This window comes from Cryptomeria japonica, chromosome 6 (assembly GCF_030272615.1).
Source record: "Cryptomeria japonica chromosome 6, Sugi_1.0, whole genome shotgun sequence".
Lineage (NCBI taxonomy): Eukaryota > Viridiplantae > Streptophyta > Pinopsida > Cupressales > Cupressaceae > Cryptomeria > Cryptomeria japonica.
In genome coordinates this window covers 355037176-355051820 of record NC_081410.1, presented here as the reverse complement: position 1 = coordinate 355051820, position 14645 = coordinate 355037176, and positions in this window count along the sequence as shown.

Sequence of the window (14645 nt, the reverse complement as noted above, 5' to 3'; positions counted from 1 at the left end):
AATTGAAAATGTTACCTGGGACTGATGGTCTTGTCATAACCTCTATCTTTGATTTTCCAACCAAGGTGATATCATCACTTTTTAATGCTACATTTGCCAAGAAAACAACCATTATATTCTTAGATCTTTCCACATAATTGACATTAAATGCATCAAAGAACTCAACTATATCCCAAACAACATGACAATACTGCTTCAGTCTCTTATTCTTTGAAGAATGCCTTGACCTGATTTGTGATATGAATAGCTTTGAATCTCCTCAGACTGATAACATCTTGATGCCATGCTTAACAACAAGATTTAGTCCTAGTAGAAATGACTCATATTTCGCCACATGATTTGTGCATTCAAACAACAAGTGAAAAGAGCATTTAAAGGTATTCCCAACTGGTGCAATGAGTATTACACCTGCTCCTAAACCCTCTTTGCTACAAGCTCCATCAAAGTATATTTTCCATAATTCTTCATAATCGTTCTAAACTTTAGTGCTAATATGGTCAGAATTTTGCAAAATAGGGTGTGTTGGCTCAATTATGAAGTTCTCCATATCAACATCACAAAAAAATACCATATTGTTTGGATCAACATGCTCCACAATGGTGTCAAACCTTGACTCCCTTTCTAACTTGACATCTTGACCATTCTCAGGGATAGTAGCATAAGACAAATCAAGTTTCACATTACCTCCCACTATCTAAGTCCATTATCTAGACAACAATATACCATAATGAGGAGGAACACCCTGATGGTATGATGAAAGAATAAGTATCTGGTACAATACTAAGAGGGGGGGTGAATTAGTATACTAAAAAATTGATACAAACTTCCTCAATCTCAAATTCAAACTCACAAAGTAAACTTTCACTTATCAAGATCAATACTCAACATCAACCGGTTAAATGTTATAACAACTTAACTGTAAAAAATCAAAGTTTAGGTTCACAAGAATGTGGCGTACTATACTACGAGAGATGAAAAATTGACTCATCACATTGACAACTATCCTCTTCATTGCTGGACCAAACTTCTTCATCTTCAGGAATATCTTCAATGGTAGATGCGCTTAGAGAATCAACTTCATCCTTAGGATAAGCTTCCTTGTTCAAATGATCATTTGAATAAGGAAGCTGATCCTAAGGATGAAGTTGATTCTCCAAGTGCATCTACCATTGAAGATATTACTGTTATAACAACTTAACTATAAAAAAATCAAAATTTAGGTTAACAAGAATGTGGCGTACTATACTACGAGAGATGAAAAATTGACTCATCACATTGGCAACTATCCTCTTCATTTCTAGACCAAACTTCTTGATCTTCAGGAATATCTTCAATGGTAGATGCACTTGGAGAATCAACTTCATCCTTAGGATCAGCTTTGTTGTTATAACAGTTATCCGGTTGATGTTGAGTATTGATCTTGACAAGTGAAAGTTTACTTTGTAAGTTTGAATTTGAGATTGAGGAAGTTTGTATCATTTTTTTAGTATACTAATTCACCCCCCCTCTCAGTATTCTACTCAATACTTATTCTTTCATCATACCATCAGGATGTTCCTTCTCATTATGGTATATTGTTGTCCAGACAATGGACTACTATAGTGGGATGTTCCTCCTCATTATGGTATATTGTTGTCTAGAAAAAGTAAACTTTCACTTATCAAGATCAATACTCAACATCAACCGGTTAACTGTTATAACAACTTAACCGTAAAACTTCAACCTTATAAATATCAAAATGCTTAATCATATCTCAACATATTCACTCTCTTAATGCTTCCAATTATCATGCCTTATCAGAAATCAATCAAATCAACAAATAAGATCATAACCACAATAATATTCACCACTTGACACAAAAGTTTATACGTGGAAAACCCAAATAGGTAAAAACCATGGTGAGATGAGACTCACAAGGATATCTATCTAAACTCTTATGAAGTTCACCCTGTTAGGAGCCAAGCATGTTAAAGCTTTTACAATAAGTCTTGTGAAGAACTGATTCTATTAGGAATCACTCGGTTAAGGGATTTACAAAATGCCTTGATGAAAAAGTAAAATACCCTATTAGGAGTAACCTCGGTATAGGGTTTGAGAATCCAAGCTAATGGACCACCTTTTTAGAGAATTTAATAAGTAACCAAGCTTGTTAGATCTTACCCAATTAGGGGATTTCAATTTTGCTGTAATGTTTAGAAAACAACAGGTTTTCTTGATCTATCTGAATAGCACTACATTTGCTTGATCAGATCCTTTTAAGCTTCAATCTTCCTTTACACAAACTGCGGATCCATTCTCCAGTTAGGCAACAACACACTTAACTAGTTTTCAGCCAACACTTTGCCAACACTCTTACAAACAACTTCATTGACCTTAAATACAAATCAATTAGGTCGATAACACAACAAAAACCTAATTCTCTCATAGAGATTAAAAACAAGTCAGTTCAATCTTGATCATTAGAAATCATAACAATCTCTTCACATTCTTCAAGAAAATTCCAACCGCTTCATCAGAATTTGTAACTCATCATGTGCTATGCATTAGATGTAATCCACTTTTCTCATTCCCTAGACAATAAAACAAACAAACAACATGACAAAAACAATCTGAACTTATCCTCATTGAATGATCACATGTGTCACCATCATTACTGCTCATCATTAGATCTTAAACCAACAAACTTGATCAGTTAGGGTTTAGGAAAAAACAACTGGTAGGGTTTACTGATTACATTGCATAGAAAAGGGTTTAACCTTATACAATAGTTTACCGGTTCAATTGACATCAATGAAAACATAACATATCATTAATGCAATCTTCACACAAATGCCAACAATCTCCCCCTTTGGCATTGATGGCAATACGAATACCAATGCCTCCAATTGTTGTTGTGATTGGTGAATAGAAATCCTGGTTTACATTACCAAGTATTCACCATGCTCTGTCTGTTATCGACCTGTTACTAGTTTCCCTTTGCCAGTCATATAATTCTTCTCCTCAATCACATAATTCTTCTCCCCCTTTGACAGCAATACCAAATTGAAAGTAAAACATGTAATGTCAAATTTTCATTGTGCATCAACAACATACTACAACTTGATGCTCCCCCTATGGAATACATCCACTTCTTCATTAATCCATGTAAAATTTTACAAGTAATTCAGGGACTGATGCAATTAGCATCATGCTCAACTAACTTCATGAAGAGGGACAACCCCCAACTGACTTCTAAGATACTCACAAGTAGTCTTAGGCAAAGGTTTGGTAAAGATATCTACACACTGCTCCTGGGTAGAAACATTCTCTAAGATAACATCTTTACTTTGAACTTTTCCCTCAAAAAGTGACACTTCAATTCAATGTTCTTGGTGCGAGCATGCAAAATGGGATTCTTAGAAAGATTAATGGCACTTGTATTATCACATAAAATCTTTATAGGTTCTAATATCTTTATCTTAAAACCTTCCAAAATGTGCCTCATCCAAATAGTTTGTGTGCAATTCATGTAAGTTGCAACATACTCAACTTCAACAGTAGATTGTGAAGTACAACTCTGCTTCTTACTACTCCGTGAAACTAGCCTTCCTCCTAGAAAGAATGCTCCACCGGTAGTACTTTTTTGGTCATCAATATTTCCCACCCAATCATCATCAGTGTATGCCTTCAAATCAAAATTTCCTTCATATGAATACTATAATCCATATTCAACTATACCTTTCAAATATCTAAAAATTCTCTTTGTTGCTATCAGGTGTGCTTCCTTTGGATTCTTCTAAAATATTGCAACTATACCAACCTCATGGGCAATATCTGATCTGCTATGAATAACAAAGTGTAATTTTCCAATCATTGACCTATATTCCTTTTCATTAACAGACTTAGATGAATCCTCCTTGGAAAACTTACAACCTGTAACCATTGGTGTTCCAACTGGTTAACAGTCACTCATACCAAAAGTCTTTAAAACCTCTTTCACATATTTAGATTGAGTAATGAAAATACCATTCTTCAATTGTTGTATCTGCAAGTCTATGAAATTTTTTATTTTATTTCCCCTACTAAAGACATTTAAAATTCATTTTTCATTTCATCTACAAAATTATTGCTCATGACATCATTACCTCCAAAAATAATATCATCAACAAATACTTCACTGACCAGTATTTCATCTCCTTCAGACTTGAGATTAATGTTGTTGTCATGACTAGTTCTTGCAAAGCCTATCTTCATTAGATGTGTATGAAGTCGCTCATACCATTCTTTAGGTGCCTGCTTCAATCCATACAAAGCTTTATGCAATCTTCATACCATATCTTCCTCATATGTCAATGCATAACCATCAGGCTGCTCTATGCATACTTCTTCTACCAATATCCCATTCTAAAATGCAGACTTAACATGCATCTGGTATACCTTGAACTTCTTATGGGCTGCAAATGCAAGTAAAGTTCTGACACCTTTGAGTCTTGCTACTGGTGCAAAAATTACGCCATAATCTTCTCCTTCTTCTTGAGCATAACCCTTGTAGATTAATCTTGCCTTGTTGTGAACTACAACACCATCTTCATTTAACTTGTTTCTAAATACCCATTTAGTACCTATAACATTATTGTTTACTGATTGGGGTACTAGGGTTCAAGTGTTGTTCTTCTCAATTTGATCCAATTCCTCCTCCATAGCTTTAACCCAATGATCATCACCAAATGCCTCCTTAGCACTCTCTAGGTTCAAAGGTGGGGACCATGCAAGAGATCTCTCTAACTTTTCTTCTAGTAAGTAATCCAGCATCCTTATCCCCAATAATCTTCCCAAGACTGTGATTTAGTCTCACATACCTAGGAATAACATGATCATTATCTTTAGGTTCAGCTTCTTCATTATCATCTTCTTCTGAATTTATTTGTTTTGGTTGAACAAGTACATCAGGATTTGATTTACCTATTTTTGATTTAACAGGTTCAAGTTCCAAAAGTAAAATGCAAGGATCTTCATCCTTTTTCTCTAAATTGGTTCCATTTGAGACTTCAGGACATTCATCTACACAAACATCAACATTCTCAATAATTATCTATGTCCAGTTGTTGAAGCATTTATAGGCCTTACTCTTGGTGGATTAAGCAAGAAATATGCCTTCATCACTCTTAGCTTCAAACTTGCTAATGTAATCACCTCTTTTAATAAAACATTTGCTACCAAATATCTTGAAATAACTAACATTAGGTGATCTCCCACACCAATATTCATAAGGGGTCTTGTCCTTACCTCTTTTCATCAGAACTTGGTTCATTATGTAGACAGTTGTACTTACATCTTCTTTCCAAAATGTTTTCACTACATTTCCTTGTATCAACATTGTCCTAGTAGCTTCAACCACTGACTGGTTGTTCCTCTCTGCTATACCATTCTGATGTGGTGTCCTTGGTGTAGAAAGTTGCCGCTTGATACCATTCTCATCATAGTACTTAGTGAATTCCTCAGAAGTAAATTCACCACCTTGATATGTTCTCAAACATTTTATCTTTTTGCCACTCTTTTTCTCAGCTAAGGCCCTAACTGCCTTGAACCTACCAAAATATTCATTCTTATCCTTCAAGAATGTGACCCACATCATCCTTGAACAATCATTAGTGAAGATCATGAAATATCTATCACCTTGAATAATTCTTGTTCTTATTGGTCCATATAGATCTGTATGAACCAAATCTAACAAGTGCTCTGCTGAGAAGGACTTGCTCTTGAAAGTTGAAGAAGTCATCTTTCCTAACTGACATTCTTTACAAAGAGCATTAACTTGTTTGTCTAGCTGAGGTAGACCTCTTACTGTCTTGGACTTTCTCACTTTAAGAAAATGTTATCAAAGTTTAAATGACAAAATCTCTTATGCCAAAGCCAGCTATCATCTATTTTTTCAATCAAACAGTTGTTAACTTTAGGATTAATATAAAATAGATTACCTCTAGTCTGTTTCCTGGTTGCAATAAATTCACTTTTGTTGTCAAAGAGTTTGCACATACCATTTCTAAACTCCAGTGGGTATCCTCTGTCATTAAGTTATGCCACACTCAGAAGATTGTGCTTTAGGCCTTCAACCCAATAGACATTGTTAGCACTGTTCTTCCCATTAAGAGAAATAACTCCCTTACCTTTAACCATATAGGGCAAGTCATTGCCAAATTTGATAACACTGCCATCAAATTCCTTCAAGGAAATAAATTTGCTCCGATCACCAGTCATGTGATGTGAACAACCACTATCAATGATCCAATCATCAGAGTTATCTATCCTGGACACTAGTACCTTCTGATCTGATATCTCTTCCTTAATAGCTACAAACACAATATATTCACTAGCATCATCATCAGATTCTTCATCAGTAATACCACTATCAACTGCTATAAGATAATATCTCTTACCTTTGCCCTTATACTTCTTGAATTTGTCTCTTTTGTATTCATTTTTACCATTAGGATAGTTAGCTGCTATGTGGCCAATCTTGTTGCATGCAAAACACTTTAAAGGTAACTTACCTCTATATTTCCCAGTGCCTCTAGGAAGTCATTTTTCTAATAATGCTTCAATTTCCATGAAGTTGTCTTCATCATCAACATCTCTATTGGATCTAGATTCATAGCTATGGCTGGTATCTCTTGTTTTTCTCACAGATGGGTTAGAGATAGAAGCTCTAAATGCAGATTCCGATTTTCATACACTACCATCATATCCATTTAATTCAAAAGAAATAAGTTTGCCAATGATAGAGTCAAGAGTTACCTTTGTTTTGTCAATGGATTTCAGCTCCTAGATAGATGCAACTCGGATAGCATAGACCGGTAGCAGGGTTCTTAGTACCTTACTGATCATTGTGGCATCTTCCAGTTTCTCTCCTGCACTCTTTATTTCACCAACTATCTCTTTTATCCTTTGACCATACTGCTAGATATTCTCACCTTCAGACATTCTCATGTCATCAAACTTTCCTCTTAGGCTCTCCTCTTTAACAATCTTAACATGTTCATCACCGCTATAGATCTCTTCAAGTTTTTTCCATACTTCATATGTAGTTTCAAGACCATGAACATCTACATATTCAACATTAGACAGGGAATTGATAATAGCCTCCAATGCTTGATGATTTTCTTGTTGTTCTTTCTTATGATCATTAGTTAGGGTTCTAGTAGGTGCAATATACTTAGTTTCTACATGATCCCAATACTGACTACCAAGAATCTTAATATAAATCTTCATTATGCCACTCCATATCCTATAGTTATCTTTGTTGAACTTCGGACCTTCTTTCTTCATCATGATCTACAAGATCTTTTCCTCAAGTTGTTAGTCTTTTAGGTTAAAGAGGACCTAAGATACTCTGATACCAATTGATGGTATGATGAAAGAATGAGTATCTGGTAGAATACTAAGAGGGGGGCTGAATCAGTATACTAAAAAACTGATACAAACTTCCACAATCCCAAATTCAAACTCACAAAGTAAACTTTCACTTATCAAGATCAATGCTCAACATCAACCGGTTAACTGTTATAACAACTTAACAGTAAACAACTTCAACCTTGTAAAAATCAAAATGCTTAATCATATCTCAACATATTCACTCTCTGAATTCTTCTAGTTATCATTCCTTATCAGAAATTAATAAAATTAACAAATAAGATCATAACCACAAAAACATTCACCACTTGACACAAAATTTTATATGTGGAAAATCCAAATAGGCAAAAACCACAGTGAGATGAGACTCACAAGGATAGCTATCTGAACTCTTCAGAAGTTCACCCTATTAGGAGCCAAGCCTGTTAAAGCTTTTACAATAAGTCTTGTTAAGAATAGATTTTGTTAGGAATCACCCGTTTAAGGGATTTACAAAATGCCTTGATGAAAAAACAAAATACCCTGTTAGGAGTAACCTCAGTAGAGGGTTTAAGAATCCAAGCTAATGGACCACCTTATTAGAGCTTACCTGGCAACAACAGGTTTTCTTGATCTATCTAAATAACACTACATTTACTTCATCTGATCCTTTTAAGCTTCAATCTGCCTTTACACAAACTGTAGATCCATTCTCTGGTTAGGAAACTACACACTCAACTGGTTTTTAGCCAACAATTTGCCAACACTCTTACAAACAACTTCATCGACCTTAAATACAAATCAATTAGGTCGGTAAAACAACAAAAACCTAATTCTCTCATAGATATTACAAACAAGTTGGTTCAATCTTGACCATTAGAAATCTTAACAATCTCTTCACATTCTTCAAGAAAATTCCAACCACTCCATGATCACTGCTTCATCGAACTTTGTAACTCATCATGCACTATGCATTAGATGCAATCCACTTTGCTCATTCCCTAGACAATCAAAAAAGCAAACAACATGCCAAAAACAATATAAACTTATCCTCATTGAATGATTACATGTGTCTCCATAATTAGCGCTCATCATTAGATCTTAAAACAAAAATCTTGATCAGTTAGGGTTTAACAAAAAACAACTGCTAGGGTTTACTAGTTACAATGCATAGAAAAGGGTTTAACCTTATACACCAGTTTACCGGTTCAATTGACATCAATGAGAACATAACATATCATTAATGCAATCTTCATGCAAATTCCAACACATCCACCATAGTGAATGATGTAAGTAGCTTAAGGGAAATTTGCAAGCTTGACCTCTAAGTCCTTCAAAGTCCCTATGACTGGTACACACCAATTATCCATAGGATAACTTCTACCATAATTGCAATCAATGGACAATCCTAATTCTCTCATAACACCTACTGGCATAATTTTTATGGCAGCCCACTAATCAATCATGCAGTTCTTCACAAGTCTATTATTGATCAACAGAGTCAAATAAAAAGGGTCTACTTGGGATGGGTTCTTAGCTATGGTAGTGCCTACGTATACCTTTAGGACTTACATACTTTCTAATTGTTCCTCATTAACATATGCATTGTTTTATTCTAGGACATTATTAACATTAGTCCTATGGAATGTGTAGTGTGTGTAAAGTAGGGTACCTGCAGCTGCAACACAAATACTCAATAGATCATTACAAGCATGGTTAGCAAATTGAAATCAAATGAAAGATAAACCATGAAAAAGTGACCTATCACCTCCTAAAAGATGCGATTATGGATTTTCTCTCAGATCTAGATAAGCAATCCCAATGACTTGACTACACCTAGACTGAAGATTTTAAATGATGATGATATGCAAGCTAGATGAGATTGATTATGCTAGATTGATCTAAGAGTCTAATTAAGCTAATAATATGCATGATTAAGTTATGATGATGGTGCAATTAAGCTAGAAAATGATTGATTAAGCTACATTATTCAACAATTATGCTAGAAAATGATCAAATTAAGCTAGATCTAAGATGCAATTGCCTATAATAACAATGCTCAAATGATATTCTAGAATGGATATGCATATAGTAACAATGCCTAAATTGATATGAGATGGGATCCTTTGTGCTCCAAAATGGGGGATATTTATAGGATTTCCAAGGCTAGGGGTGAGGTGGCAAGAATCAATGATCAAGATTGAGTTGGAAGATATCAAGGGTAAAATTGGAGGAGGTTGGAGAAGAGGTTGGAGGGAGGGACACTTTTCATCTCTATGGTGACAAGTGTCAAGGAATATTTCTCACAAGAGGGCAAGTGTCTAAGGGAGGAGACATGTGGCAAAAGTACCACATGTCTCAAGGGGATAATATCCAACCCATAGGAGGTTAGGATTAGGAGGTTAGGATGTGCAAGATTGGATAGGGGTAGTTAAACTCGGGATTGGGTGGAATGGGTTAGGTTAGGGGGTGTTCAGGTTAGGTGGTTAGAAGTTAGGATTCATGTGGGGAATTTGAATTTAAAAACTCAAATAATAGGAAAAGGCTAATTAACTTTCAATAAACTCATAAATTAATTTGTTTTAATTAATTAGGGGATTAGAAGAAATGAATTTAATGGGGGGGGGATTAATTAATTTGGATTAATTAATCAAAGGGAACTATTGAGATTGACCTATTAAATAAATCCTTAGATTTATTAATAAGTAGATGAATGGGAGAATTTAATCAAATTGCTAATGAATTCAATTAAATAGGGAAGGGGGATTAATTAAATAATTACTTATTTAATTAATTATCTTCAGACCATTTTTAGGTGTATACATTTTGCCCCTCTCTGAAGCGAGGTGTGATGATGTGTTTATTCAAAGAATAATCTCATTTTTTATGATGGTGATGTGATATTAGTTCAATAGGATGCCCTAAACATTGACTGATAAATTGTGGTATGATGATGCCCCATCAAGAGATCAATTGAGATTATTGAACTTTGGAGTGCTTGGATCTTTGCGAAATTGATTTCCTAATTAGAAATGATTTGATATTTGCATTGATTGATGAAAGTGTTAGTTATTTGATCATGATGGTGTGGTTCTTGATGTGATGATTGATAAAGCTTGATTAAATTGATAAGATTGAGATTTAGTGTAGTTTCAGGAATGACACCTCCTGTATAAGACAAAGATGATCAAAGTGTCTGGTTTCAGGAATGATATATCCTGTATAAGAATTGATCAGAATGTCTAGTTCTAGGAAAGATATATCCTATATAAGACATGATAGAATAGATTAGATGTGATCAATTGAAGGAATTGATAAGTTTGATTGGATAAAGAACTGACATTTTGTTGATATTCTATTGCAGATGTGTTTATGTTGGCATATTTGAGGGAGTAGCATAAGATTTGCACTGGGTTGACAACATCTAGAGAGAGATGAGTCATCATTCTGATTGTGTATACACCTATGATGATACATTGATGATTCCTATGAAAGATTTGGCCTTGGATAAGATTAGATTTTTGTAATCTCATGCAAGAATGAAATGCAAGCTAAATTCAAATGCAAAGCTACGATCGGACCAGTCATTGGGTTATTGTTGTTTGTCATCATTGAGATTTTTAAAATGTGGGAAGTGAGTGCAAACATTGATGGTATAATTAAACCATGATGACCTGAGCACTATTTACCTGAATTTTGATATTGCAAGTTAGCGCAAGCATCGAGGTATAATTGGACCAAGATGACCTGAGTGTTGCTTGCATAAAACAAGCAGTACTAATAATTTCTATATGCAAGTCTGAAATGTCTTTTATGATACTTTGATGATCATGTCCTTAGACAACTTTGCACATATTAACGATTAATTTAAAGACAACAAACAAGAAAAATATCACGTTCCTTCCTTGTTCCTCTAGTTAAAGACATTTTGGAGTCACTCTGAAATCGTGATAATGAAAATCAAGATAGATAGGTTGAAACATTATGTTAAAATCATTAGTCAAAAGATAACATCCATTGATATGTGTGTGATGTACTTAGATTGACATGTGATAGCTTGATGGTTGACAATTTGATCTTGTGTTCAACATTGGATGTTTCTCAGTTTTTGCTTGACAAGTGTTTGCCTAACAGTTGTTCCACTTGTTTGATTAAGCTCAAAATGATAAAAAATTTCCCCTAGCGAGGCTCAGGATTTTGCCTCTAGTCAAGAAACAAACTTTATTATGACATATACAATGATCCAAAGCATGGCAAGAAATCACCTGCGATGCCTGCGTATGTACACAGGCTTTATTATGGATATGAACAACACTGATGGAAATGAATGCAAGCGGAAGGATGCATGCACCAATAGATGGAAGAGCTAGCTAATAGATAGCGCATGTTTGCCAAGTTTTCACCATCTATTTTTATTGCACTTTTTCTCATATTTGATTTTTTTTTTCACTATTTTTGCTCTTTTTGGTATCTTCTGCCTTTTCAATGTTTTTGGATTTTTTTTGCTTTTTCACTATTTTTGGATTTTTCTACTTTTTCATTGTTTTTGGATTTTTTTGCTTTTTCAGAAATAAAACTTCTTTAGATGCATGTTATTGATGGGTTCTTCAAGTTGATCCCCATCCTATGTTGATAGCTAATATTCTCATGACCCAAATACTATTGTGGCCATAAACAAACCTAACCAGTTTGGTTCAAACTTCCCTTTCTTTTCTCGATCTAATTGGTTTCATGGATTTTCCTTTAGTACTAGTTCCCCAACTTGAAAGACATGTGGTTTGATCTTGTGATTATAACTTTGACACATTCTTTGCTGATATACCTTTAAATGATCAAAGGCATTTTGTCTTTGTTCATGGATCAATTCTAACTCTTGCAATCTAGATACTCGTTATTCTTCATCTCGGATAAGGCCTTTTAATGACAATCATAGATAAGGTACTTCTATTGGCAGTATTGCTTCTGATCCTTAGACAAAAGAGAAAGGTGTGGCACTTGTTGGTGTATGGATATTGGTATGGTAGGCCTATAGAGTAGGGTTCAATTGAATATGCCAATCTCTGCTAGCATCATTCACTGTCTTTTTGAGGATTTTCAAAATAGTTTTATTTGATGCTTCTACTTGCCCATTCCCTTATGGATAGTAGGGTGTGGAAATCTATGTTGGATTTTGAATTTCTCACATATCTCTTGGACATCTTGATTCTTTAACGGTCTCCCATTATCAGTGATAATGGTCATGGGTATTCCATAGCGACATATGATGTAGTTCAAGATAAATGCAACAATTTGGTTTTTTGTGATATTTGTGAGAGGTAATGCCTCAATGCATTTTGTAAAATATTTTGTAGCTACAAGGATAAATTTGTAACCATTGGATGAAGGAGGATTTATCTTTCCTACTAGATCAAGACCCCATTGGCCAAAAGGCCAAGATGTTGCCAAAGAATGAAGTTCTTGTGCTGGTGCATGATTTAAATTTCCATCGATCTGACATTGTTTGCATGTTTTTCTATCTGAAAAGAATCTCATTCCATATTTGGCCAATAATAGCCCAAGCGTATGAGTTTTTTCAAAAGGGTAAGACCACTTGAATGAGTACCACAAATGTTGTTATGAACTTCATTTAAGTCCTTCTCAGATTCTTCTTGCTTGAGACATGTTAAAAGAGTATCGTCTAGACCTTGTTTAAAAAGGGTATCCACGACAAGAGTATAATGGGAGGATTGGCAGATGAAATTTTTCTTTTGGTTTTTTGACAAGTTCGGAGGGAGGGTGTTATCTTTCAGGTATGTGTAAGTTTGGCCATAGCGGGAGGAATCATACCCAACAAGGTGATAGATAGTTTGGGAATTAGGATAATTATAAGAAGGGTAAAACAAATCTTCCACCAGGAATTCGTAACGCTCTTGATTTTCCTATGTCTAAAGGAGAGAAGCAAGTGTTTCCATGACATCTACTGCTTTGTTGTCAATCCTTAGAATCTGTTGAAAAGTTATTTTGACAAAGTATTTCTTGACATCATCAACCATATTCTTATAAGGCACTAGCTTTTCATCCTTTGTTTGATAATCATCATTGATTTGATTGATGATGAGCTGAGAGTCTCCAAAGACTTGAAGCTGTGTAATATTCCATTCTATGGCCATTTTGATTCCTATGACCAAAGCTTCATATTCTGATGTGTTATTGGTACATGGAAATCTTAATTTGTACACTTTTGGAATTGTATGACCTTGTGGTGTGATGAATAGTATGCTTGCTCCTGATCCATGTTGTGTTCCATTATTGATGCCTGCTCCTAGATTGATATTCGGGTGATGTATTATAAGATCTGGATCCAACCCTAGAATGTTTGCATATGATCATCTTTTGATTTGCCTCCTTTTGAAGAGTTCCAAATATTTTTGTCTTTCTAGTTCTGATAGAGAAGTTGTTGGATATAGATCGGTTGTGCCAATGTTAACTGCCTCTATCAGTTCTATTAGGATAGATGACCTCTCTTGATAAAATTTAGGTAAGGTGTCAAATCTCCCATCTTTCGGCACCTCGAGGAGGTTTTCACGACTAGATGCATCCTTTCTTTTTACTTTTTCTTGATCTAATGTTACCAGTAAATGGTTTTCAGCATTAGACCTGATATTTTTTTCTTTATTTTCACTTTTGAGACTAGGAGATTTGGCACCCACTTGATTAGAAGATGCGTTGTTGAGATTATTGGTGAAATTAGTTGCAAGTTCGATTGCATGAAGATATAAGGATGTGGCATGGTCATTAGGAAAGGTATCAATGGTAGTATGTCTTTCATTTTCCTAGTCCATAGGTTCAGGATAGATTAAGGGTAAAAGATCCTTAGGTTGAATTGTTTCAAAGATATTAGGGTTCACGATAGAGATGCCAAAGATTTCAATATGTTTTTCCATGTCTAGAATGATACTCTCATCAAAATGACCTCTTGTAGGTAGCTCCTGATTGTCCTCGATTAAGTCCAAGTCAACCGAATGTGATTATGATTCAAGTAAGCTAGTTCCTAACATTTTCCTTGCATATGCTTGAACTACATCGAATCCTACATATTCTTCTTCCCTTTCAATTTCAAGTTGCTCTTGTTTGTTTTTTCATGATAGAAAATATTCTTCGTTCCCTCGATCTCTTAGCTGCATTTTATTTTCTATGTTTGACAAAATTGATGCAAATGATTGTTCCTTGGATTGTGTGCTTGAAGATGATGCCTCTTTGTTATGTAGTACAATAACCTCTTGAGCCGATTTCAGATT